Source organism: Sciurus carolinensis, chromosome 3 (assembly GCF_902686445.1).
Source record: "Sciurus carolinensis chromosome 3, mSciCar1.2, whole genome shotgun sequence".
NCBI classification, from domain to species: Eukaryota; Metazoa; Chordata; class Mammalia; order Rodentia; family Sciuridae; genus Sciurus; species Sciurus carolinensis.
The window spans coordinates 150,570,388-150,597,761 of record NC_062215.1 but is presented as its reverse complement, the minus strand read 5'-3'; the positions used below and the strand labels follow the sequence as shown (position 1 = coordinate 150,597,761).

The 27,374-nt window shown below is 38.6% G+C and overlaps 1 protein-coding gene across 6 annotated transcripts in view; it reads left to right on the top strand.

Annotated features, from left to right (window-relative positions):
- Positions 1-3,044: 3,044 nt before the first annotated feature.
- Positions 3,045-27,374, top strand: part of Raph1 (Ras association (RalGDS/AF-6) and pleckstrin homology domains 1) — a 94,960-nt gene continuing 70,630 nt past the window's right edge. For all 6 annotated transcript variants that reach the window (XM_047543088.1, XM_047543087.1, XM_047543086.1 and 3 more), the window contains exon 1: positions 3,045-3,171. The gene's annotated coding sequence lies outside the window, so the exon portion shown is untranslated. The remainder of the gene's footprint in view (positions 3,172-27,374) is intronic.

The window sequence follows — 27,374 nt, the reverse complement described above, 5'->3', positions numbered from 1 at the left end:
ATTGTGGTACTACTTCTTATACAGGTATTCAGTCAGTTTCCTGAAACCTGCTCCTCCTTCTGAGTGTTTCATTTCAGAGAAAGTCACCACCATGCAGTCAGTCTCCCAAACCAGAATCCTGAGGGTCATTCACTCCCTCAGAGTCAATTAATTATACGTAAAATCCTGGAGATCCCCCTTCATAATGTAACCTCCATATACCTCTCCCATTTTACTGCCTCTGCCCCTACTGAGACTTGCAGCACATCTCATTTGCATCGTTGTCATTACCCCCTAATTTTCTCCTTCTCTGGTCTGTTCTTCCTGGTCTCCAGACACAAGCCCAGTTGTTTCAAGGGCTGGAATACTTCAAAGAGTTTATATTTATTAAATAACCCAGATATTAGTTTCAAGCTCCTCAGCACATGAGGCCCTTATTAAAGACGCCTTCCTACCTTCCCCCAACTACTATGTCTCTTCTCAGTGTTTGTCCTGACAAAATGCAAGCACTTGCAGGGTCTCTTAAGCCCTGGTGCTGTTGGCTGCTTCCACACTAGAACAGGTATTGTTGCCTTTGACTGACAGGACCCATCCCTCCTTTATCTGGTTAGCTCCTCCCTATCATTAAACATTCAGTTCATCTCCCTATTGGGCAGACTTTCCTGATCTGGGAATTGGCTATTTCTAAAAGTGGTTTCCTTTCACCTTTATCCAGCAGACTTTATGAGGGTATGAAGCAGCCTTGTCTTTGTATTTTTGTAATTCAAGGCCTCAGTTGGAGCTCAGTAAACTATCAAATGAGTGATTTCATGGTTTAATGGAACTAATAAGAACCTGCTTAGAATTTTTTTTCTTTCTTTTTTTTTTTGGTGCTGGGAATTGACCTCAGGCTAGCTTTACCATTGAGATACATTCCCAGTCCCTTTTATTTTTTATTTTTCAGACAGAGACTTACTAAGTGCCCAGGTTGGCCTCAAACTTGTGATCCTTCTACCTCAGCCTCCTGAGTCAGTCTCCTGAGTTGGAGGATTATAGGTATATGCCACCGAGCCTTGGCTGAAAGTCAGTTTTCTCATTAGACTTAACCAACCTAAGCACTGGGAGAAGACAGAGTTGACTAAGAGCTATATAAAAAGCATTCAATGATCAGTTTTTTAAAGGAGGTTTCCATGAAGTGAGTATCTTCCTTATAAGCTATCATAGAACCTGATAATAACATTTGATAATAGGTTATTAGGTTTGGCACTTAGGTGTGTTTAATCTCAACAAACAAAGGAAATAAAGTGAGAGGCTACACACACATTTGTATGAAATTATCGACTAAAAAATTTAAAGCATTTATTAATTTATAAATACTAGATATTTGGAAGATATAAAATGAATAAATTATTGTTACATTCATTTAGGGAAGAACATAGCTTACAGAAATAATTATAATTAGAGTTAAGGAATGATGAATTCCACAGTTTTGAAAAGAAGGCTATGGGTAGTGGTCGCCAGCACCATTTTAATTTATGAGATATTGTTTCAGACCAAATTATTAAAGCACTGACTAAACTTAAAAATTTTTAATGTTTTTTTTTTTTTTTTTGCAGTTGTATTTCTAAAGTACAGATAACTCAAGTATGAAACACAGCCAGTAACTGTATTATGTGGTTCTAAATACCAGTTTGAAACAGATTGTGTACCAGTTTGGAACAGATTGTGTAAAAAGGACCGAAACCACTTGAAAGTCCTCAAGAATATCAAGAAGTAAGAATGCAATGAACTAAACCAGGGTTTGGCCCCAGGATAGAGAAATGAAAACTCCGATTCTTAGAAAGGGAGCCAGTATTTCAGAAAGGTACAGTCAATTCTTTATCTGTGAAAATTCAAGACACAGAAACTCTTTGCAAGCAGATGAGAAGATATGAAAAAAGACAGTTGAATGGTCATTGGAACCAATTCCAGGTAACACTTCCAATTCCTCAATTGTTTTAATGCTGTCAACAAAGTTGCTTTGTGTGTAGCCAAGCATAAATAATTGAATTCCATTTTTTCTCTTTCTTTGATCAACTTTAGAAGAAGGTGAAGGTCAAAATAAGGACAAAAGTTGAAATCTAAAAGTTTACCTAAGTCAAACCTGCATCAAAATAAGGCAGTATCTGAGTAATCTGAAGTTTGGTGGTAGGGAAAAAATGCCAAAACCCTACTTCTAAGCACTTTCGTTAAGGGAGGACAAATTATAAACACAGGACAAATAGATTTCTAAATTTAAAAAGAAATTACAGATAACTGAAACGCCTAATTTCTAGTTTCCCGATACACTGCATGGATTTGCTGGTTTTGGGCAAAATGGCCAAATCTGCAGTTTGGGGCCAAAATGGGATTTCCTAAAGAAGAGCCTCAGATGTCAGCAATCGTCCGTAGGTGCCTAAGAAAACATCTGATGCATTTCTGGAGTCTCCGAGTACAAGAATGGCATAAAGGCACACGCATGCAGCTCCTTGACAGGTCTGCTCAAAGCTTCACTGTCTCCGGAGGCCCTGGGACAGAAACCGTTGGGCCCGCTTCCCAGGAAAGGCCAACTCCGGGTGGGGCCACACCGGGATTTTCCTCCCCACTCATTCATTCTCTGATTCACTCGTTCCTGGAGGCGGTTCACAGAGACGTGCGGAGGAAAGGCGGGGCTCCGAGGACTGCCCGACTGGGTGCGGTCGGGCGCCTGCGGGCCGGGAGCCCAGGGGCGGCGAGGAGGCCGGCTGGGGGCGGCCGGCGAGGGGCGCGGGCGAGTGCCAAGCAGCCTGAGGGGGGCGCGCGGCCGCCTGCGCCGGAAGTGAGCGGTTGGCGACGGGCGGGGAGCGCGCGCGGCCGGCCGCGAGGCCGTCCGCCCTTCGGCCGCCCGGCCCTCGGCCCCGCCTTCTGCGTCTCCGCCGGACGCGGCCGCACTCAGGTCCGCCGCAGCGGGGCGCTGCGGCCGCCCCGCCCCCGCCGCCGCCGCCGCCGCCGCCCGGTGGGTCCGTCGGTCGGTCAGCCAGTCACGGAGCGCGCGGCGCGGGAGCTGCGGGCGCTGTCTGCGTCTCCGGGGAAGGAGCGCCGCGCCTGGGGAGGAGGCGGCGGCTGGAGGAGCGCGAGCGGCGGCAGCGGCAGCGGCAGCCCTGTCCGGGGCCGCGACGGTCGCCGGGGCCGCCGGAGGACCGAGCGGCTGCCGCGGTGAGTGTTCCGCCTCGCCCTCGGGGTCGGGGAGGGAGTCGGCGGAGCCGGGAGTCGGCGGGCTCCCGCCTCCATTTTTCCCGGCGCTCGGCCCGGCCATTCGGGCGCGGTGCGGGCGTTCGCTGCCTGGGGCGGGGTCGCTGCCGGGCTCGCGCCGGCTGATCAGCGCCGAGCCAGGCACCCTGCGGATGGGTGGGGGTCGGCGGGCCTGGGTGGCACCTGGCGCCCCTGGGAGCCGCACAGAGGGAGACAATGAGATCCGGGGCCGCCTGGAGAGGGTGCGGTTGGGATTCTCCGACCCGGCACTGGGGGCTGGTGGCCCGGGACCGCGGGGAGGAAGGGACTGTCCCCCGACCAGCCGCAGAAACCAGTGACTCGAGGTGGTATTGCTTGGGCTTCGATGCCCCCACTATTCACAGATGAGTTCAGTGCAGAGATTTAGAAAGGCGGGGCCCCTTCCCCGTCTTCTCATTAAAGAGGCTAAGTAATCGCTCGCTCCAATGCGTTTTAGCCCCGTTTCATCTTTCGGTGTGCATTCCCGCCGGAAATCCAAACTGCAGTTCAATGGGTGGGGGCAGAAAGCGAGGCAGCAGTGTAATTGTATTAGTTGGGATGCCCTCGTTTTAATATGGTCTCTAAGATGTGTTTTTCTTAATCAGGCAGTGTCTTAGGGTGGCCCCACTGTGTGAGTTGGAAACCGCATAAGCCTTATACCTTGTAAGCACGAAGAAGACGTGACTTTGTGTGAAATAAGAGCTTATGGGATTCACATTAAGTGTTACATGTGTCTCCTGTATTACATTTCTTGTATTCTGTAGGAAGAGCAGTTGGGGGAATGTGGGAGAAAGGATAGTTTCTTCACTTAGTCTTCCAGTAAGGGTTGATGTTGTCTGCAGCATTTCCTATGGAGATGTGGAGAGCAGCCTAAGTATGTGAAGTCCACTGTAAAGGAACAGTAAAGGTAACGGGCTAGGGGTGAGCCGTGATCAGATTATTAAAGCGTGATATTGAGTCCATGAGAATATTCATTTCAGCAGATATTTGTGAAGTACCTACTCTCAGTTAGGCAGAGTAAAGGACATAGGTTAGACCTACAACTTGGGATGGTTGTAAGAGCTCTTTGGAGCAGGGTGGAGGGAAGCGGGTGGGAAACCAACGTTCCATACACATTGGGATTGGCTGGCAACCTGGATAATCTGTTGAACTCTTAAGTAGTTCCCCATCAGTAAACAGGAATAACACCACCTGTTTATACCTCCCCAGATAGTTGTCATCAGGATAAATGAGATAATGTATGCAAAAGTAATGGCACCTTGCCTGACACAGGGATGTTTAGCAAATGTTAATTCCTTTTCTTCCTTTTCTACTGATCTCTCAGGTTTTTTGGGGGGAGGGGGTTAATAAGGGGATACAGGTAATTGTAATAATATGGTACATTATATAATAAATATTGAAGTAGAGATGTAGACTAAGGAAGTGGAGGAGAGAGGTTGATTCTAGATTGTGGGTATTCGAAATCCTTGGAAGTGTTGGCATTTGAGTGGAAGCTTTAAGGATGGGTAGGATTTCAACAGATGCAGTTGGGGAGGGGAAGACATTCCACCTGGAGGTGGTGCTATCCTTTTGAGCTGAATTGAGGAGGATCATTGGGGGAGGGGCAAAACAGACTCTGAAAGATTTTAGCTCCCCTTGAGTCTTTCAGATTTTCAGATTTTTTTTTGTCTTGATTTTCCCAGAAATCAGATGTAGCCTTGTTCAAGTAAGTACAAAAATATCTGCAAAAGTTAATACACGATTATTTTGCATTACACATTTTGTGTTATTTGAATTGCTGCTCTCTTTTGTTTGAATTTACTAATTATTTGTAGATTTTTCCTCATGATGAGTATTAGCTCTACTTGTTGGAAGCAGCAACTAATTTTTCACTCACCCATCTCACTAAGATTGTGTAGTAAGTTATTAACTGAAAGGAGTGGAGTATAGGGCACATCGTGTGTTTTCACAATTTTTAACACTTTGTTTTTTGAAAAGGTATTTTTAACCTTTTTAAAAGGTTAAATTGTTTTTTCTTATGGTTTTCTACCTTCTGGTTCCCACTCCATAAATGAATAAATGCTTATGAGGTTAGCAACATGGATAACTATCACACTATTGATGTTCTTAGATAGACATTATAGAATCATGTGACTTTATTTGCTTTGGTTTAGAAGTAATTGCTTATTTTAGGAAACTTACTATTAGTGAAATATATATGTGCTATAAGGCAAATAACATGCCTTGGACTCTTAATTCCTTTACCTATTAAATTTCAAGTGTTTTACTGACCAAGAATTTTGAGGAGAAGCTTCTGAGGTTCTGCCCATGTCTGATTTAATCTCATTAAAGGGGCTGGAGTGTGTAGCTCACTGGTAGAGCACTTGCCTAGCATGTGCAAGGTCCTGGGCTCAATTCCTACACCACAAAAACAAAACAAAAAACAAATTGCCCAAAAAACAAACCCCCCCTTCCCCAATATATGTGTGTGTGTATAATTGAATTAAAATATCTTTAAGCTTCTAATAACAAAATGACTATATATGATATGCATTACTTTAAGCATTTATTTTTCACCATAACCCTATGCAATTGACTCATTATTTAAGAAAGTAGGTACATACAATAAGTTACTTACCCCAAAAGTACAGCGCTATAAACTAGCAGCCTAATTCTTAAGCTTTTATTCTTAACAATCTTACCGTGCTACTAGTCTTTTAAAAAATACACATGCTCTTTTAAAAAATCTGTAGTAAATTATATGTAATATAAAATTTATCTTTTTGTTGTTGTTGTCAGTGTTTTTAATGGTGTTAAGTACATGCATACTGTTGTGCAGCTGTTACACTACCCATCTCCAGAACTTTTTCATTATCCCCAAGCTGAAATTCTACCCATTAAACCATAATTCTCCACCTACCCTTCAGCCTCTAGTAATAATTTTTCTATTTTCTGTCTCTATGAATTTGACTACTCTGCGTACTTCATATAAGTCAAATTATATTTAATTTTTTGTGTCTGACTTATTTAGCATAATTAATCAATATTCATCCATGCTATAGTGTATATCAGCATTTCTTTCCTTTTCTTCTCCCCCGCCCCCAGTACTGGGAGTTGAACCCAGGGCTTTGGACATGCTGGGCAAGCGTCCTGTCACTGAAGTATATCCCCAGACCTTTTTATTTTTGAAACAGGATCTGGCTAAGTTGCTCAGGTTGACTTGAAACTCGAAATCCTCCTGCCTCAGTCTCCTGAGTAGCTGGGATTACAGAGTAGCTGGGATTACAGGTGTGTGCCACATACCCAGCTAATTCCATTCCTTTTTAAGACTAATTAATGTGTCATTGTATGTGTATTCCACAGTTATGACATTTGAATGTTTCCACCATTTGACTATTGTGAATAATGCTGCTATAAACATTGGGGTACAGCTGAGTCCCTAATTTCAGTTTTTTGGGGTGTATACCCTAAAGTGGAATTGTTAGATCATAGGGTAATTCTATAGTTAACTTTTTGGGAAACTACCATATTGTTTTCCACAGCATTTGTGACATTTTACATCCCTACTAGCAGTGCACAAGTTTTCTGATTTCTCCATATCATTGTCAGTGTTTGTTTGTTTTTTTTTTCCCCCTGTGGTGCTGGGGATTGAAGCCAGGACCCTGCACATACTAGACAAACACTCCACCACTGAGCTATACCCCAGTCCTTTCTTTAAAAAAAAAAAAAAAAATATATATATATATATATATATGTATATATATGTGTGTGTGTATGTATATATATATACATACACACACACATGTGCATATATTTTATATATTTATTATTTACATATATTTGGATATATGTACATACTTTTTTATGATCACTACTATATGTTTGAAATGATATTTCATTGTGGTTTTGATTTGGATTTTCCTAATGAATTATTAGTAATGATGACCATTTTCTCATGTACTTATTGGCCGTTGATTTCTCTTTGGAGGAATGTCTGTTCAATTCCTTTACCCATTTTTAAATTGTATTTTTTTGTTGAGTCATAGGAGTGTTTTTTATATCCTCTGGATATTAACCCCTTATCAAATATATGATTTGCAAATATTTTCTTCCATATTTTGAATTACCTTTCACTGTCTTGATAGTGTCTTTTGGCATATAAAAGTTTTTCATTTTGATGTTAAATTTCTTTTTCTTTTGTCGCCTATGCTTTTTGTGTCATGTCCAAGAAATCATTGTCAAATGTAGTTTGTGAAGATTTTCCCCTGTATTTCTTCTAGGAGTTTTGCAGTCTTAGCCCTTAAATTTATGTCTTTGATCCATTTTGAATTAATTTTTGTGTGTGATTTACATAAGGTATTAACTTCATTCTTTTTGCCTGTAGTTCCTTTCAGCATTATTTGTTGAAAGGGCTATCCTTTCTTTATTGAATGGTCTTGGCACCTTCCTACACTCATGTACTTGTATGCATGTATATGTTTAAAATTTTTACCACATTGAAGACCATAGTGCTACATTATTATATATAATTAATTGGTGGAGGGGGGCATTCTTTAGCATAATCCTATTTTTACTGTCTCTGTGCTTGTGAATTTTAAATGGGTCCTTAATAAGGAAGATTGTAGACAGAAGTAGATTTCATTTTAGAAATCCAGTACTTGTGCAGATCTATTTATAATTTCTCAACAATACCTTACTGTGTCCAATGCATGGTGCTCAATTAAATAAGCAAGACCTAAGCACATTTCTTTGGGAGCATACTCATCCTGTGTTAGTCATTTTGCTTAGGAATAATGAACATGTAATAGTAAGTTCTGATATTACAAATGAGGTGTTTTTAGTTAATTGCAAGTTTTGAGTTTTTATTATTTGCCTTGTAAGCAGTTGTTAAATGTTGTTATTAATTCAATTTTGGAAGAAAAGATTATTGGTATTGTTGTTATTTTTAATTTCTGGATTCATCTACTTGAAGAGTGTCCTGAGGCTATGGAGTAGACCATTAAAAGCTGCAAAACCTAAAACTGTCTACTTGGAACTGTTATCTGGGTGAAATCAAAGCAAGATTTTACAAAAATAAACATATTACTTAGGTGGTCATAAGACTAACTCATACTTCTACCTCACACTTTGTCCAGCTTATAATAAACTAATATAATGTACTTGAACAAAAAATAATTTTTACAACTCTTTAGCCAGTTTTACATAGTTGGGACACTACATCAGATTTCATCCAGAAAAGTTTTATTGTGAAATATTAGTCAGCTTCCAGAGTATATGATTTCTAACGTTTCATCCCATGCTCTTTATTGCTATTATTTTAATCTGAAATATTTACCATACTTTGAGGATAGTATCTTAAAGCACATCACTCATGGTTTATAAATTGACTTTTTTAAAAGTATGTATTTTTGCTGTTAATAAAATGCATACTGTTTCTCTGCATTAGACAGAGCTAAGCATAATCAAGAAAGAAAAGAGACAAATATTCTCCAAAACAGAGAGAATGCCACTTTAAGTGGAAAGACTGAGACAGGACTCAGGAGAGAATGTCATTGTAGAAGCTGGGTCTACAAAGAAGCAGGACTGAGAGTTAAAAAGAAGTGAAGAGATTGAGATTACATTTGGAAAAGTGAAACAGTTCATTAGATGAGGGAAAAAAGCATGATTGGGAGGTCCATGGTGATGTCTTATCATTATGTAAAACTTAAAATTTAAGCTCCTTGGTGAAGAATGGTAATAGCTGGTGAAAATGAAGACTGTAAAAATAGTATAGACTGAAATATTATAGGATCACAATAAGTCACTTTTGTAACTACACTAAAAAAATGGTATGCTTTAGCCCTTTAGGAGGATCTTAAGTTTGAGATGTCAAGAAGTGTTGACTAAGTCAGAATGACAAGACAATAAATACTGTAACTTGCAAATACGAATATATTCTTGGGCTGGGGCTGTGACTCAGTGGTAGTGTGCTTGCCCAGCACATGTGAGGCACTGGGTTTGAGCCTCAGCACCACATAAAAATAAATAAAGGTATTGTGCTATCTGCAACTAAAAAAAAAATTTCTTTTTAAATATATTCTTTTGTTCCCCAGATTGTACATGCCTCAATCCTGTACGCACAATTCCCAAGCATGGTTTATTTGCTCTAATTTTACCAGTCAAAAACCTACTCATCCTTTGGATACAGCTCCATTAGTGTGCACCTGTCTGAACTGAAATCAGAATTAATTGCTTTTCTTCATATCCTATAGGCCTTACTTGCTTTGTTTTATGTTGTATACTGTCTTATATCCCATTGTGTTCTGGAGTATCAGATCTGACTTTACTTATCTGAAATATACTCCTCAGTCCCTTAAGAGTACATAACAGAAATTCAATGATAAGGTTTTCATGAATGGCCTTATTTGAGGAGTTTTTTATAGTTTGTAGTTTATCTCCTTGGAAGGATTCACAAAAATCTACTGTTTATTTATAAGGGATAATTATTTCTTGGCTCATTTGGTTTATTTCGTATTGTGACAGATGACATTTGAGAATGGTGAAGGAAATTAGTGAGTTCCCCTTATCTGTGAGTAGTATGCTTTGCAATTGTTAGCAGTGGTTCAGAAACCTTTTTGTTTACCTTAAGTTTTAAAAATAAATTGTACATTTTACAAAATGTAAAATTTTAAAGCAAAAGCAGTGAACATGTTGTATTTCATTTGAAAAACCTTGGTTTTCATACTTGGTGATAGGGAATTTCCAAAGTCTGGGTCTTAAATCTGTTTACTTTGATACTTGTTTTTGATGCTCTTATTAATTTAAAGGCAACTCATTAAGGAACTTGTAATCAAAAAGAGCAAGTGCATCTTTGGCTACCCTTTCTGATTGCAAATACTCACTATTAAGTTTCTGTCCATTGTTTTACATATATTTGACTTAGAGTTTGCTTTTCTTACATCAGTCAACTGTTCTTGCAAACCAATGAGAGGATTTGCAATTATATATTTTTAATAGTTGGATTCAGAATACATTGAAACTGCTGGAAGGCTTTTAAGATGTTAGAAATGGCTTCTCTGTTTAGAGTGTGTAGGTACAAATGTTTTCGTTTTTGTTTTGTTTTCAGAATATAGTTATTCCAAAGTTTTAAATTGTCTCATTTACCTTTAAGGTAGATTAACCCTGTTTTTGCTTTTTAAAAACAAGAGCTAGGTAGCATATTTCCACACTACTTGTCAATCATGAAAAGTCAGCAAACTTAGAGTTTTTGTCTTTGTAAAAGACAAATACTGAACTTACTTTTTAAATGACAATTCTTTTAAAATACTTTTCTGAGACAGCCAATAAAGCTGTTTATTACAGAATACCAAGATCTCTCCTCAACCACATCAATAACATCCTGTAACCCTTGCTTCTTTTCTTACTTCATTTTCTCTTTTGCTGCAGTAGTTGATTTTTAAAATTAACCATCCTGTTCCCCAACTTTCTTTTGTTAAGGTCAAATCAACTGCTTTGTGAAAGATTTTGTAGTACAGTTTTTCATAAACCATTGTTTCTTTTAAGGAAACATTTACTGAAAGCACTAGTTTACAAAAGGTAAGTTTACAAAAAGATAAGAGTTTACAAAAAGGTAAGTTTCTTCATTACTGAATACTACCACTCTTCCCTCTTGAGACTTAGAATTGCTTAGTACCTGAATACTTAGCTTACTTGATATGATATGACTGCCTGACAGGTGGCCACAATAAAGATGCCAGTGTTGTTCTGCATGTTAAGAATATATGTTATGTGGAAAAATGTTCAACATCTCTAGTAATAAGAGAAATGCAAATCAAAACCACCCTAAGATTCCATCTCACCCCAATTAGAATGGCGATTATCAAGAATACAAGCAACAATAGGTGTTGGCGAGGATGTGGGGAGAAAGGTACACTCATACATTGCTGGTGGGACTGCAAATTAGTGCAGCCACTCTGGAAAGCAGTGTGGAAACTCCTTAGAAAACTTGGAATGGAACCACCATTTGACCCAGCTATCCCACTCCTTGGCCTATACCCAAAGGACTTACAATCAGCATACTACAGAGATACAGCCACATCAATGTTCATAGCTGCTCAGTTCACAATAGCCAGATTGTGGAACCAACCTAGATGTCCTTCAATTGATGAATGAATAAAGAAACTGTGGTATATATATACAATGGAATATTACTCAGCCATAAAGAATGATAAAATTATGGCATTTGCAGGCTAATGGATGAAATTGGAGAATATCATGCTAAGTGAGATAAGCCAATCTCTAAAAACCAAAGGACGAATGATATCACTAATAAGTGGAGGATGACACATAATGGGGGGTGGGAGGGGTTAGTGTTAGGGTTAGAGTTAGGGTTAGGGAGGGGGGCAAGAATGGAGGAAGGAAGGACTGTATAGAGGGAAAAGAGGGGTGGGAGGGGTGGGGGGAAGGGAAAAAATAACAGAATGAATCAACCAACATTACCCTATGTAAATTTATGATTACACAAATGGTATACCTTTATGCCATGTATAGAGAAACAACATGTATCCCATTTGTTTACAATTAAAAAAAAGAGAGAGAGAGATATGTTATAGTTAGAATACCTGTGTATATTAAGATAAAGATTAAATAAAAATAGAACTTCTCATATGATACCCAGTGAATTATCGCCCATCTCCTAAGGTATGGATCACCTCAGTTTTGAAAACCACTGTACGTTCTTAATTGAATTTATATTGTTTAATAATGAGCCTTTCATATTGTTTCCTTTCATACTAATATTCTTATATGATGCCATCTTAAAAATAAATGACTCTGACAAGACATTCTGGTTCTCTAATTGGAAACTAATGTTTATGGAAAAAAAAGTAGATAAATGTCAGCAAAGTGAGACTTTTAATAAAATTTATTCTTTCCCACAGTTGAAATGTAGACCTATTTCAGAAGCCTAAATTTGGATTTTGCATTATTCTTTCAGAAATTATTCAAAGTAAATCAAAAGTACCCATTAAATATGTTTAGTTATTCAGTAGTAGATAATAGAATTTTTTTCATATCCATAGTGAGATTTCTTTTCCCCTCAGTACCCCTAGCAAGACATAAAACATTTCCCATGACTCTATCCTCCACCTTTTCAGTCTCTACTTCTCACCTTCTCAGCAATTGCAGTCACAATTGCTTCACATCAGGTAAGTTTTTCCTATTCTGTACTGCATGTTAATTGAATCTTATCTATGTATGTTTTGTCTATAGCTTCTTGCACTCAGCATAATATTTTCAGATCCATCTTTGTTATTGCATATATCAATAGTTCCTTTTTATTGTTGAGTAATATTCAGTTGTACGTATATGTCATAAATTGCTTATCCAATTTCCAGTTGATAAGCAATAGATGTGCTTCCACTTTGGAATTGTTATGAAGAAAACAACTGACTATTTTTGTAGGAGTCTTTGTGAATGTTCTTGGATAAAGGAGAGGGATTGCTAGGCCACATAAGTAGATGTTTCTCCTTTGAATTATATTAAGAAAAGCGCACATATTGTAAGTGTATGTTTTCAGTTCCCATATAACCAGTACACAGATGAAAGAAAATTACCAATACATCAGAAGTGTTCCTCATTGACTTCACAATACCTCAGCACCCTCATGAATAGTTATTGCCTTGACTTCTAATTCTGTTCTAAAGTATTTTGACTTGCTTGTTTTTTAAAAAAATATATTTACTACTTTCTTGAGGTATAGTTTCTATATAATAATCTGCATGTATTAAAGTGTACAATTTTATAAGTTTTCACACAGTCATGAAACCATTACAAGAAGATAGCAAACATTTCCATTATCCCCCAAAGTTTCTTCATATCCTTTTGGATTTTTATGCCACTCTTCACCTGTCTCCTAGCAACCTATCACTATGAAGTTTTTTCTAAAATTTTGTATAAATGGAATTAAATATTCACTCACCCTCACTGCCCTCACAGCCTTGTCTGGCTTGTTTTCATGCAGAATAATGATTTTTAGATTGTTCCATGTTGCTTAGATTGGTTCCTTTTTATTGCTGAATGGTTTTTCCAGTATATTATGTTTTGTGTGCTATTTGTATTTTTGTATTTTACAGATAATGGTATTAGGATATTCATGGACATGTTTTCATCTCTCTTAGATAAATTTTTATGAGTGCATGTTGGGTTATAGGGTAGGTATATTTTTAACTTTTTAAGAAATGGGCAGACTTTTCCAAAGTTGTACTGTGTTACATATCCAGTAACATTACATGGTATTTCTTATTGCTGTGTGTCTAAACACTTGGTATTGTCAATCTTCCTGGATACTGTGGTGTCTCGTTGTAGTGTGTTTTTTTTTTTAGTTGTAGATGGACGTAGTACCTTTTATTTATTTTTATGTGGTGCGTAAGATCGAACCCAGTGCCTCACACTTGCCAGACAAGTGCTCTACCACTGAACTACAGCCCCAGCCCTCATTGTAGTTTTAATTTGTATTTCTGTGATTAGTAAATACTGTTGATCGAATTTTCATGTTCTTATTGACCATTTTGGAAGTAGCTATACAAATCTTTTGCCATTTTTAAAATTGGGATATATTTCTTTTTTTATTAAGTTGTAACAATTCTTTGTATATTTTACATATAAGCCTTTTATCAGATATATATGTGAATATTTTAATTTGTGGCTTTCCCATTTATTTTTTAGTAGTGTCTTTCAGAGACCAGAAGTTTTCACATAGGATTTCACCAAAATTATTCATTTTTTCCTTTTGTAGTTAGTGTTTTCTTGTCTTAATACATGAGCGATACCAAAGTTGAAAAGTTATGTGTTTTCTCCTAGGAGTATTATAATTTTAGTTCTTGCATTGAAATCTGTAATCCATCTCAAATTGAATTTTGCTTATGGTATAGATGGAGATCGAAACTCCTTTCCCCGTATTCTACCTACTTTTCCAGCATCATTTGTTAAACACTCGTCCTCATTACCTGCTTAGACTTTGACATACTTGTTGAAAATCATTTGATTGTGTAATCATCAGTCTGTTCATGGACTCACCATTCTGTTACATTTAATTCCCTGTCCTTTTACCGATATTGCATTGTCTTAAGTATAACCTTATAGTGAGTCCTGACATCAGGTAAAGTAAGTGCCTCGATCTTCAAGATTGTTGTGACTATTTGAAGTTATTTGTTTTTCCATATAAAGTTTAGAATCACCCTGTCAGTTTCTGTAAAAAAATTAAAGTTTGCCTGGGTTGTTGTTTGTAATTACATCAGCCACCTAGTCAATTTGGGAGAATTTGACAATAATATTGCATCTTCCAGTTCATTGATATGGTGTATCTGTCCAGTTATTTCTTTAATTTCTTTTAGGTCTTTAATTTCTCTAGTAGTCTTTTATGTATTTCATTTGCCTTAGAACATTATATAAACATTATGCTCTCCTGTTTCTATTTTTTAACAGTCAAATCATCCTTTACACATGCTTTGTTTTTATGATATGTTAAGGTTTGGTATTCATATTTTCCTTATGATAATGGTTGTCTGATTCATAGATGAAGGGAATGCTAACAACAGAGAAGACTGAAACAGATGCCGTTAGAAATATAAAAGTAGGCATTTAGGCTGTTATTGTCATAATTCATTTGGCTTATATGGTTGCGGATATTCATTTATTGAGGACTATATTTATATAGTCTGATATTTTTAGAATAAAAAATAAACTTTAATCCTGTTTGTTTAATTGGAGCATATGTTTTCACCAGAAGATTTTGAGTGTGTGTTTTATGATTTGCTTTATTATTTTTCTTTCACTGATAATATTAATGGAAATATGCAACACAGAAATCTATAAAGACAATAAAGCATAATCTTACCACCCAGAAATGACCATAATTAAGATTTTTTCTATATTTTATCATGTGTGTACAAATTTAACTCATTTTTTGAGTAAACAGTTTAGTTTTGTTTCTTCCATTCAAACTGATTTTGCTAAGCCTATTTGTTTGCAATCTTTGTCTAAACATTTTGAAATTTGTTTTAAAGTTGTCTTTAAACCCAAGCGTAATACGTAGACTTGCACCTGCTCACCTCCAGGAGTAATGTATTATTTATATTTGCTTCAAGTAAGACAAGTATATACAATAAAAGTCCTCTTTAGGATAATTTATGTTGTTCCATGCATATTTTAGTACTATTTCACGCACATGTATATATTCACAAAATTTTATTTATTTACTCTGCATTACTGGGAATCAAACCCAGAGTCTTTTGCCTGCCAGGCAAGCACTCTACCACTAAGCTACATCCCCAGGCCTTTTTAAAATCTAATTTTGAGACAGGGTCTTGCTGAATTGCCCATTCAGGCCTTGAATCTGCTTCAGCCTCCTGAATAGCTGAGATTATAGGTATGCACCACCACACCCAATTTATTCATAAAATTGGTTTATTCATAAAATTTGCTGTTCTATGCTTTTGAGTTTTTCATACTAACCTTTATAAAAAGTACATTTGAGCTCCACAATATGATTGGCATTATCCATACTGATTCTTAGAAATCCAGCTTATTCTTTTTTATCAGAATAAGCCATTTTTTCCATGAGAGTTGGATGGTTAGAATGCCATATTGAACATCATTTTACATTTCTCCTGGTGCTTATCTCCAGGCTGGACACTTAGAAATGGTATTGCCAAATCTTAAGATATATAATCTCTAAATTGCTTTCCAAAATGGTGAGGAAAATATGTCTCCACCAAAATGTTCTCATTGCTCCGCATCCTCCCAACCCATGGTTTTATTATGCTTTTTGCCAATTTGATGGATATTATTTCTACTATTCTTTAATATGATTCTAGAAGTTTCATTATTAGGATAAGGGGTTTCTAGTGTTTTTAGTCCATGAAGATTGTATTTTTGCAACTGTTTATTAAGACTGAAAGCATTTTTGTTTATGTTTATTCACAGTAGAATGAAAAGTATTTGCTCTGAAGAAATGTTAGCTGTCCTAGCTGTAAGACTGATCTTGGAGAATTGCCTAAAATGCTTTAACTCCTGTGTTGTAACATCTGTATAATAATTGAGTTGATTATTTGGTCAGTAGACCCCAAAAGTGCCTTTTTCTTCCTGTGAACTTTTTTTTGGGGGAACATTTAATTCTTGATAATCATGTACTGTAAAATAAAAATGTAATAACCAGTTATGGTTGGGACTGTTTATTTTAATGCATTTTAAAACAATTTTTCTTTTAGTGTTTTGTGGGTGGGTTTTTTTAAAAAAAGATTTTAGTAATTACCTAATAATGCTTATGATGTAAGAATAGAAATTATTTACTCTGAGACTGCTGAATGTATTCTTTCTACATAATTTAGCTTTAAAAATGCCTCTCTCCTTTTCCTTGTTTATATAAAAGAACGTTTCAGAGTTAAAATATTATAAATATAGGTGCACTGAGCATAAAAGTTACAAAAGTTTAGTTCTTTTTTGAGAGATTTAAAAAATCTGCATGAGGAAAAAGAACATGTCTACCCTTTAAATAGATGCATTTCATGTGCTTAACAGCACAGTGCCTGACTCCTCACAGTAAAAGTTCATTAGTTTTTGAATGAACAGAGTAACAAGAAGTGTTATTTCATGCTAGGTAGTAGGGTTTTGATTTTGGGGTTTGTTGTTTTTTTGTTTTTTGTTTTTTTTCATACCAGGGATTGAACCCATTGCACTTTACTACTGAGCTGTATCCCCAGCCCTTTTTATTTTGAGACGGAATCTCACTAGTTGGGTACAGTCTCACTAAATTGCTGTGACTGGCCTTGAACTTGCAATCCTCCTGCCTCAGTCTCTCACGTAGCAGGCATTACATGTGTTGCGCCACCATGGCAGCCCAGTAGTAGTCTTCAGTGAAAAGTTAAGTGTCATTATTTTTGGTAAAATAAGTAGAGAATTACTTCTACTTGAACCTAGAATTATGTTCAAATTTAATTCTTTTTTTTTATTGTAAACAAATAGAATACATCTTGTTTCTCTGTTTATACATGAAGTAGAGGCATACCATTTGTGTAATCATAAATTTACATAGGATAATGTTGTTTGATTCATTGTTATTTCCCCCCACCCCTCCCACCCCTCTTTTCCCTCTATAGTCCTTCCTTCCTCCATTCTTGCCACCCTCCTTAACCCTAACCCTAAACCTAACCCTAACCCTAACACTAACCCCTCCCACCCCCCATTATATGTCATCATCAGCTTATCAGCAAGATCATTCATCCTTTGGTTTTTTGAGTTTGGTTTATTTCACTTAGCATAATATACTCCAATTTCATCCATTTGCCTGCAAATGCCATAATTTTATCATTCTGAGTAATATTCCATTGTATATATATGCCACAGCTTCTTTATCCATTCATCAATTGAAGGACATCTAGGTTGGTTCCACAATCTGGCTATGGTGAATTGAGCAGCAATGAATATTGATGTGGCTGTATCTCTGTAGTATGCTGATTTTAAGTCCTTTGGGTATAGGCTGTCGCGTCCCCTCTGCCCGCAGAGAGAGACACGGCAAACGTCTGAAGCTTTGGAAGTTTATTGTGCACAGTTTCTTTCCTACGCTTCTCTTACCCCTAGCTTCTGCGCACTCTCAGCTTCCCTTTTCCCAGCTCCTTCCACTCCCGCGTACTTCCTCCTTCCAGTTCCGCTCCCGCTGCTGCCGCAGCCGCCGTCGCCGCCGCCGTCACCGCAGCTTCTTCCGTCCCTTCCTCAGCTTCTGCCCCCTCCGTCCCTTCCTCAGCTTCTGCCCCTACTCTCCCACCCACCAGGCTTATATACACTTCAACCAATCAGGGGAGAGTACATGAGATAAACGCGGACAGCTGCAGGCACAGGATGGGTACACGAGGGGGGGGCATGCTCTAATCACATCGTTAACTAGCCAATCATTGGAATTCGCTGGTTGTTTACTGTAAAGCTGGCCGCTTTTGGCTCAGCGTCAGGCGCCATCTTGACCATGTCTAAGGCTGGGGGCTCTAGAAACCCCGACAGATCCCCCTTCTTTAATATTAAACTAAGGCTCGGGACCGTGTCTGTCTTAGGCTGAGTGGTCAGCATATGTCCTTACCCGTCATCAGAGCCTGCAGAGCATGCTGCAGCTCCTGTCTTAGGTTGGTACACAGCCACCTCCTTCATTACCCGTCCTTGACTACCGATCCAGCATCAAGAGCCATACTAATGGGGGGCTGTCGGCCTTTAGGGCGGTCATGGCCTGATGAAAAATAATTTGATCTCTCTATTGGCTAGCTTGCAGATGCATGCCAAAACGAATGAAGAGAAGAAGGCCAAGGCAGAGGAGTACCACCATAGCTCCTAAGCTTGCCCACTGTTTGACAAATCTATAAACAGAAGAAGAACCTTATAGCCATATTAAATACAGAAACGATATACATCCCAATGGAGTTACAATACGGGTAACACAAAACAGCTCTCAGGGAATAAACGCATCCCAGTCCCAAAAGTTCTTGCAAGGTATCCACTTGTTCTTATAATGAGTCCATTCTCTGATAGAGTCTCTATGGTCTGTAAGGCTGCAACTGCATTCTCGGCCGACTGATCGTTGTTGTGGTTGTGTCAATGCTGCTACTGCAAGGACTGTGGTGGCAGTGATCACGGCTGTTGCAATGTCAAAGCCTCTTTTGTTTCTTGACAATAGCACTGGCAATTCTATATCTGCAACAGAAACTAGGACTGGCAGGAAGATAGAAATGTGCAAATTGCACAGGTGGCAAAAGAACCATTCCAGCATTATGAAAGATAGCACACAGTTAATGAACAGTTAAGAGGTGTTATTAGAAATGTTAGTTGGTAGAAACATAAAAAGAGAAAATACACAAGCTGACGTGGGAGGAAAAGCAATATCACAGCTAGGGTCAGCAGAACAAGTTGCTCTACTCTGGGTCTGATTTGTAGTATGATTCCAACGGCAAAGTACAGAAATTCCTCCTGTTAAAGCAAAGAAAGGCTAGAAATATCCTTGTCACCAAAAGCAGCACGACCTGAAAAATCATCAGTAGAATTGACAGACTTGTAGAGAAATTGGTGAAAAACAAGAAAAGGAAGGATAAAAAATATGTTAGTCAGAACTGAAAAATATGGCCAGGCTAACAATGGCCCATAAGTTCCGGGTTTGCCTTTCCGTCTGAGTTTCTGTTATTGGAGGAAGGCTCAGGCTCGTCACCGCGAGGAGGAACAGCATCACTTGCATGTTGTAAAACTCTGACCAGCCTTTCTGGAATCCAGACTGGAGTCAGTTGATCCTGTGGGAAAATACAAACAGACCCTCGGACCCAACGAAGGACTGGATCCGGTCCTTTCCAACAACCTGTCAGGATATCTTTCCATTTTGCCCATACTTGAGGAGTATTATGGGGATTATGATGTCGATCAGCTGCAGAATGGCCGTCCCTATCCAAAGTTAGGAAATTTAGAATGAAAAGAACTAAATTAAGTTTATCTTTAGGAGACTTGTAGGAGGCTCCTATTCCCCCTTTTTGTTTATTTAGACAATTTTTTAAAGTAAGATGTGCTCTTTCCACAATGCCCTGTCCCTGAGGATTATAGGGGATGCCAGTGACTAATTGGATGTTAAATGTTTGTAAAAACAACCAAAAGCTTTTGGAAGTATAAGCAGGACCATTATCTGTTTTAATAACTTTAGGTATGCCCCAGCCAGCAAATGCTTGTAGGCAGTGTTGAATGACATCTTTTACCTTTTCTCCAGAATGAGCAGAAGCCATAATGACCCCTGAAGCAGTGTCTACTGACACATGTACATACTTAACAGTACCAAATTCAGAAATATGGGTTACATCCATCTGCCAAATATGGCCAGGCAGCAGTCCCCTGGGGTTAATTCCAAAGGATTGCACTGGGATTAAAGAAGCACAATGTTGACAATTTTTTACTATTTGTCGAGCCATACATTTAGATATAGGAAATTTTCTGCTCAAAGTAGTGGAATTTACATGAAATTTTTCATGAAAGAGTTTTGCCTGTTCCTCTATGGAAAAGACAAAAATTGATTTGGTGGCCATATCTACCAAGTCATTAGCATTGGTCAAAAGTCCTGGTAAATTAGAATGAGCTCTAATATGTCCTACATAGAATAGATGTTTACGCTGTAGGATAAGGTTTTGTAGCGTAGTAAAATAAGAAGCTACCGTGGACATGGAAGAAATATGGGGTACCGTTTCAAGAACCTGTAAAGCGTTAACGATATATAAGCTATCAGATAGAAGATTGAATGGCTGATTATCTGCTAATTTAAAGGCTAATATTACAGCTGCAAGTTCAGTAACCTGTGCGGAGTTGGGTGGAACTATTATGGTATGAAGTTGTTTACCGATAAGTACTGCACCTACTCCATTTTTGGAGCCATCAGTAAAAATGGTTACACAGTCTTTAAGAGGCTGGACACTAGTCACTTTTGGAAAAATTATGGGGGTATTTTTACAGAATTGAATCCAGGGATGTTGGGGATAATGGTTATCGAACTGAGCTGAAGTGGAACAATATAATACTGACCAATCATCATCATTATTAATTAACCACTTAATTTGCTGAGTGGAATAAGGAGTTATAATAATAGACGGATGGATTCCAAAAACAGTAATGCAAGATTCTATTCTCTTGAATATTACCTGAGCAACAGCTTGGGGATATGATTGCAATGTTTTAGCCGGAGAGCTAGGGAGATTTATACTTTGCAGAGGTCCTCCTTGCCAAACTATGCCAAAAGGGGTATGCTTCTCTGAGATTATGATTAAACTTAATGGTTGAGTAGGATCACAACGATCAACGTAACACTGCTGAAGTCTATTCTCTACTAGCTGTAAGGATATCCGTGCTTCGGGAGTAAGTTTCCTAGGGGAATTCAAGTCAGGATTACCTTTTAATATATCGAATAAAGGTTTTAATTCCCCTGTGGATAATTTTAAATAGGATCTGATCCAGTTAATGTCACCTAAGAGTTTCTGAAAATCGTTCAAGGTATTCAATTGATCTGTCCTGATGGTCAACCTTATTGGTCTGACTGTAGTAGCAGTGAGCCTTGTACCCAGATATTCTTGGATCTCCTCTAATTGTAATTTTTCAGGGGCTATCGTTAATCCTCTCTTTTCTAATGCTTGAGTTATAAATTGTAATGCTTCTAACAAGACTTCTTTTTCTGGATGGCAAATAAGTATGTCGTCCATATAGTGATAAATCAACAATCTCTTAAACTTTTGTCTAGTAGTTGTTAACGCTTTATCTACGTATATTTGACATATAGTAGGACTGTTAGCCATACCTTGAGGCAACACAGTCCATTCGAATCTCTGGTCAGGCTGAGTGTGATTAAGAGAGGGTAAAGTAAAGGCAAATCTCCAATAATCATTTTTGTGCAAGGGTATAGAGAAAAAGCAATCTTTTAAATCCAGAATAATAGTAGGCCAATTTTTTGGTAGTGCAGTGACAAGAGGGAGTCCACATTGGACGGGTCCCATAGGGTACATTTGTTCGTTTATGGCTCTTAAATCATGTAATAACCTCCATTTTCCTGATTTTTTCCTTGTTAAGAATATTGGAGTATTCCAAGGAGAGGTAGAATGTTGTAAATGACCTGCTTGTACTTGCTCTTGTACTAACTTATGAGCTGCCTCTAGCTTTTCTTTTGTTAGGGGCCACTGTGGAATCCAGCGAGGCTTATCATCTTTCCATATTATAGGAATTGATGGTTTATCAGTGGCCCCTAGGAAAAACCCAATCCATGAGAATCATTTTTTGGTGGGGGTAAAGGCAGTGGTTGGGTAGATCCTTGGCTATGTCTTCCTAATCCTTTTTTATCATCATAATCCATATTTTGTAACATATTTCTTACAGGAGTCCCTTGGTAAATCTGGTCAGTGGTGAGTTTCATATCCATTTGCTGCAGGACATCTCGTCCCCATAGGCTAATAGGAACATTACAGACATATGGTTGAAATATTCCTGTGTGTCCCTCTGTATCTTTCCATGATAATGAGGAAGCACTTTGATTGGGGCTCTCTGCTACTCCTAAGCCTCTCAAGCTCTGAGCTGCTGTGATCAATGGCCAGTGCTTTGGCCAGACCATTGCGCTAATAATGCTTTTGTCTGCTCCCGTATCTAATAAACCTGTAAATTCCATATTTCCCACTTTTAATTTTAGGAGGGGCCTCTGTTCCATATCCATAGTAAGGTTTATTAAAGTGGTTCCTGTTGATCCAAAACCTCCTTGTCTTTTATTTGTATTTTTACTGGGCCACAAAGAATGTTGACTGGGCAATATAAGCATTTGTGCAATGCGATCCCCTGGAGAGATGACCGTAATTCCTTTTGGTGAAGAGACCAAGGCTTTTATTTGTCCAGTGAAATCAGGATCAATAACCCCTGGGTGTACTATAAGTCCTTTTAGTGTTGAGGAACCTCTACCTAATAATAGTCCTACACTATTCTGTGGGATTTTTTCATGCCAATCAGTATCAATCATCTGCACCCCCATATCTGGGGTTAGTATGAGTCTGGAGGTGGCACAGATGTCCAATCCGGCACTTCCTGAGGTGGCTCTGCGCTCCCCTTCTCTGTGGGAGGATACCACCGTCGGGGAACTTGTTGAATTACCCCGTATATTTGTTGCGGGCCCCGGGGAGGGCCCTGTCTCCCGTTTTTTTGAAGTTCAGGATTCAACCCTAGGAAATTATCCTCCCTATCTCTAATAGGCTGACAGGCACTATTCCGATGACTTCCTCTTCTGCATCTTGGACACAGCCCTGGGGCATAAGGTGTAACAGATTTTACTATAGTTATCTCTTATCTTTTGTTAGGGCATTATCTCCTTGCTGCTGATTTTGTGCATCTATTGAAGCGTATTGGCCTTCTCCTATTAACATTTCTATCGGGAAACCTTGCCACTATGTTTCTGCAAGCAGTTTCAACAGCTGAGCTCTCCAATTAGTCATTGTTCTCCAAATAACACTGCTCTGCATAGTCTTAACTGCCTGTTTAAAGTTTTTCTAATGGTTGATGGTATCTCCATTTGCTCCTCAAATACGGGCAGGTTCTACAGATTTTGAAGCTCTTTTTATTAGGCTTAGGTTTCTCCTACCTTTTTCCCTTGTTCTTAAGTTTTCACTACCACTTGGTTATTCCTTTTGGGGGTTCTTTATGTTAGACTTAGTTCCCTTTTTTCCCTTGTTCTTAGATTTTTTTTTGAGCAATTATTTTCTAGGTCACCACCACTCAATTTTTCCTCACTTTATTCTCTTTAAGTGTTCTTTTCTGTTACTATTAGCCCTGTTCATGAAGATCCCCCTTGTGGCACACTGAGCAGCTTTTCTTTACTTTAGCTGTTTTTTTTTTTTTTCTCAATGGCATCCCATCGTTCTTTAATGGTTCCCTGAGGGGTTGCTGCATTCAGACCCCATTGTTACTAATTTGAATAGCTTTAGTTTTGGCAATTACAATAACAGTGGCCTAGCTGCCAGGAGCAACGAAATTACTGAAAGGAAAACTATCAAGTGCGCATTAAAATTTTTATAGCGGCTTTTCACGTAGGACCGCTTCAAACGTGTTTCTACTTTCACTTTAATTAGACTGCGTTCCACGTGCCAGGACCGCTAATGGCGTGTCCCGATACCGGACCACCTTCCGTGTGTCCTTATTTTTATTTTAATTGGACCGCATTCCGCGTGCCCCCAGGACCGCTGATAGCGTGTCCTGATACCCTTTAACTGGACCGCATTCCGCGTATCCGGATAGTCGCTATACCGCGAACGTTGAGGCGCCTCTCCTTTACCTGTTTACCTTTTTTGACTTCTTTATAACCGGTTTAGCTTGTTAAAAGATTTTAAGATATCTTACCTTGTCCCTTTTATCCTCCCGGGTTTCGGCACCAGCTGTCGCGTCCCCTCTGCCCGCAGAGAGAGACACGGCAAACGTCTGAAGCTTTGGAAGTTTATTGTGCACAGTTTCTTTCCTACGCTTCTCTTACCCCTAGCTTCTGCGCACTCTCAGCTTCCCTTTTCCCAGCTCCTTCCACTCCCGCTGCTGCCGCAGCCGCCGTCGCCGCAGCTTCTTCCGTCCCTTCCTCAGCTTCTGCCCCCTCCGTCCCTTCCTCAGCTTCTGCCCCTACTCTCCCACCCACCAGGCTTATATACACTTCAACCAATCAGGGGAGAGTACATGAGATAAACGCGGACAGCTGCAGGCACAGGATGGGTACACGAGGGGGGGGCATGCTCTAATCACATCGTTAACTAGCCAATCATTGGAATTCGCTGGTTGTTTACTGTAAAGCTGGCCGCTTTTGGCTCAGCGTCAGGCGCCATCTTGACCATGTCTAAGGCTGGGGGCTCTAGAAACCCCGACAATAGGCTAAGGAGTGGGATAGCTGGGTCAAATGGTGGTTCCATTCCAAGCTTTCTGAGGAATCTCCATACTGCTTTCCAGAGTGGCTGCTAATTTGCAACCCCACCAGCAATGTATGAGTGTACCTTTCTCCTCACATCCTCTCCAACACCTGATGTTGCTTGTGTTCTTGATAATCGCCATTCTAATTGGGGTGAGATGGAATCTTAGGGTAGTTTTGATTTGCATTTCTCTTATTACTAGAGAGGTTGAACATTTTTTTTCATATATCTGTTGATTGCCTGTACATCTTCTGTGAAGTGTCTGTTCATTTCCTTAGCCCATTTGTTGATTGGATTATTTGTATTCTTGGTGTAGGGTTTTTTGAGTTCTTTATATATTCTGGAAATTAGCGCTCTATCTGAAGTATGAGTGGCAAAGATTTTCTCCCACTCTGTAGGTTCTCTCTTCACATTAGTGATAGTTTCCTTTGCTGAGAGAAAGCTTTTTAGTTTGAATCTATCCCAGTTGTTGATTCTTGCTTTTATTTCTTGTGCTATGGCAGTCCTGTTAAGGAAGTCTGATCCTAAGCTGACATGTTGAAGATTTGGACCTACTTTTTCTTCTATAAGATGCAGGGTCTCTGGTCTGATTCCGAGGTCCTTGGTCCATTTTGAGTTGAGTTTTGTGCAGGGTGAGAGATAGGGGTTTAATTTCATTCTGTTGCCTATGGATTTCCAGTTTTCCCAGCACCATTTGTTGAAGAGGCTATCTTTTCTCCATTGCATAGTTTTGGCCCCTTTGTCTAGTATGAGAAAATTGTATTTTTTGGGTTTGTGTCCATGTCCTCTATTCTGTACCATTGATCTGCCTGTCTATTTTGGTACCAGTACCATGCCGTTTTTTGTTACTGTTGCTTTGTAGTAGAGTTGAAGATCTGTATTGCGATACCCCCTGCTTCGCTCTTTGTGCTAAGGATTGCTTTAGCTATTCTGGGTTTCTTATTTTTCCAGATGAATTTCATAATTGCTTGCTCTATTTCTGTAAGGTACGTCATTGGGATTTTAATTGGAATTGCATTGAATTTGTATAGCACTTTAGGTAGTATGGCCATTTGGACAATATTAATTCTGCCTATCCAAGAACATGGGAGATCTTTCCATCTTCTAAGGTGTTCTTTGATTTCTTTCTTTAGTGTTCTGTAGTTCTCATTGTAGAGGTCTTTCATCTCTTTTGTTAGATTGATTCCCAAGTATTTTATTTTTTTCGATGCTATTGTGAATGGGGTAGTTTTCCTAACTTCTCTTTCTGAAGATTCATCACTTATGTATAAAAATGCCTTAGATTTATGTGCATTGATCTTATATCCCACTACTTTACTGAATTCACTTATGAGATCTAAAAGTTTTCTGGTGGAATTTCCTGGTTCCTCTAAGTATATAATCATGTCATCAGAGAACAGGGATAGTTTGAGTTCTTCTTTTCCTATTCGTATCCCTTTAATTTCTTTGGTTTGTCTGATTGCTCTGGCTAGACCTTCAAGGACGATGTTGAATAGAAGTGGTGAAAGAGGGCATCCCTGCCTTGTTCCAGTTTTTAGGGGGAATGCTTTCAGTTTTTCACCATTTAGAATGATATTGGCCATGGGCTTAGCATAGATGGTCTTTACAATGTTAAGGAATGTTCCCACTGCCCCAGTATTTTCTAGTGTTTTGAGCATGAAGGGATGTTGTATTTTATCGAATGCTTTTTCTGCATCTATTGGAATAATCATGTGATTCTTAACTTTAAGTGTGTTGATATGGTGAATGACATTTATTGATTTCCGGATGTTGAACCAACCTTGCATCCCTGGGATAAAACCCACTTGATCGTGGTGCACTATCTTTTTAATATATTTTTGTATGCGATTTGCTAAAATTTTGTTGAGAATTTTTGTGTCGATATTCATTAAGGATATTGGTCTGAAATTTTCTTTCCTCGATGTGTCTCTCTCTGGTTTAGGTATCAGGGTGATATTGGCTTCATAGAATGAGTTTGGGAGAGTTCCCTCCTCTTCTATTTCATGGAATACTTTGAGGAGTATTGGATGAGTTCTTCTTTAAAGGTTTTGTAGAACTCGACTGAGAACCCATCTGGTCCCGGACATTTCTTTGTTGGTAGGCTTTTGATGACCTCTTCTATTTCATTGCTTGAAATTGATTTATTTAAGTTGTGTATGTTCTCCTGGTTCAGTTTAGGTAATTCATATGTCTCTAGAAACTTGTTGATGTCTTTGAGGTTTTCTGTTTTGTTGGAATATAGATTTTCAAAATAGTTTCTAATTATGTTTTGTATTTCACTCGTGTCTGTAGTGATATTTCCTTGTTCATTCCGAATTTTAGTAATTTGAGTTTTTTCCCTCTTTCTCTTTGTTAGTGTGGCCAAGGGTTTATCAATTTTGTTTATTTTTTCAAAGAACCAACTATTTATTTTGTTAATTTTTCCGATTGTTTCTTTTGTTTCGATTTCATTGATTTCGCTTCTGATTTTAACTATTTCCTGTCTTCTACTACTTTTGGTGTTGGTCTGCTCTTCTTTTTTTTTTCCTAGGGCTTTGAGCTGTAGTGTTAAGTCATTTATTTGTTGATTTTTACTTCTTTTGTTGAATGCACCCCATGAAATAAATCTTCCTCTAAGTACTGCTTTCATAGTGTCCCAGAGATTTTGATATGATGTGTCGTTGTTCTTGTTTACTTCTAAGAACTTTTTTATTTCCCTCCTGATGTCTTCTGTTATCCATT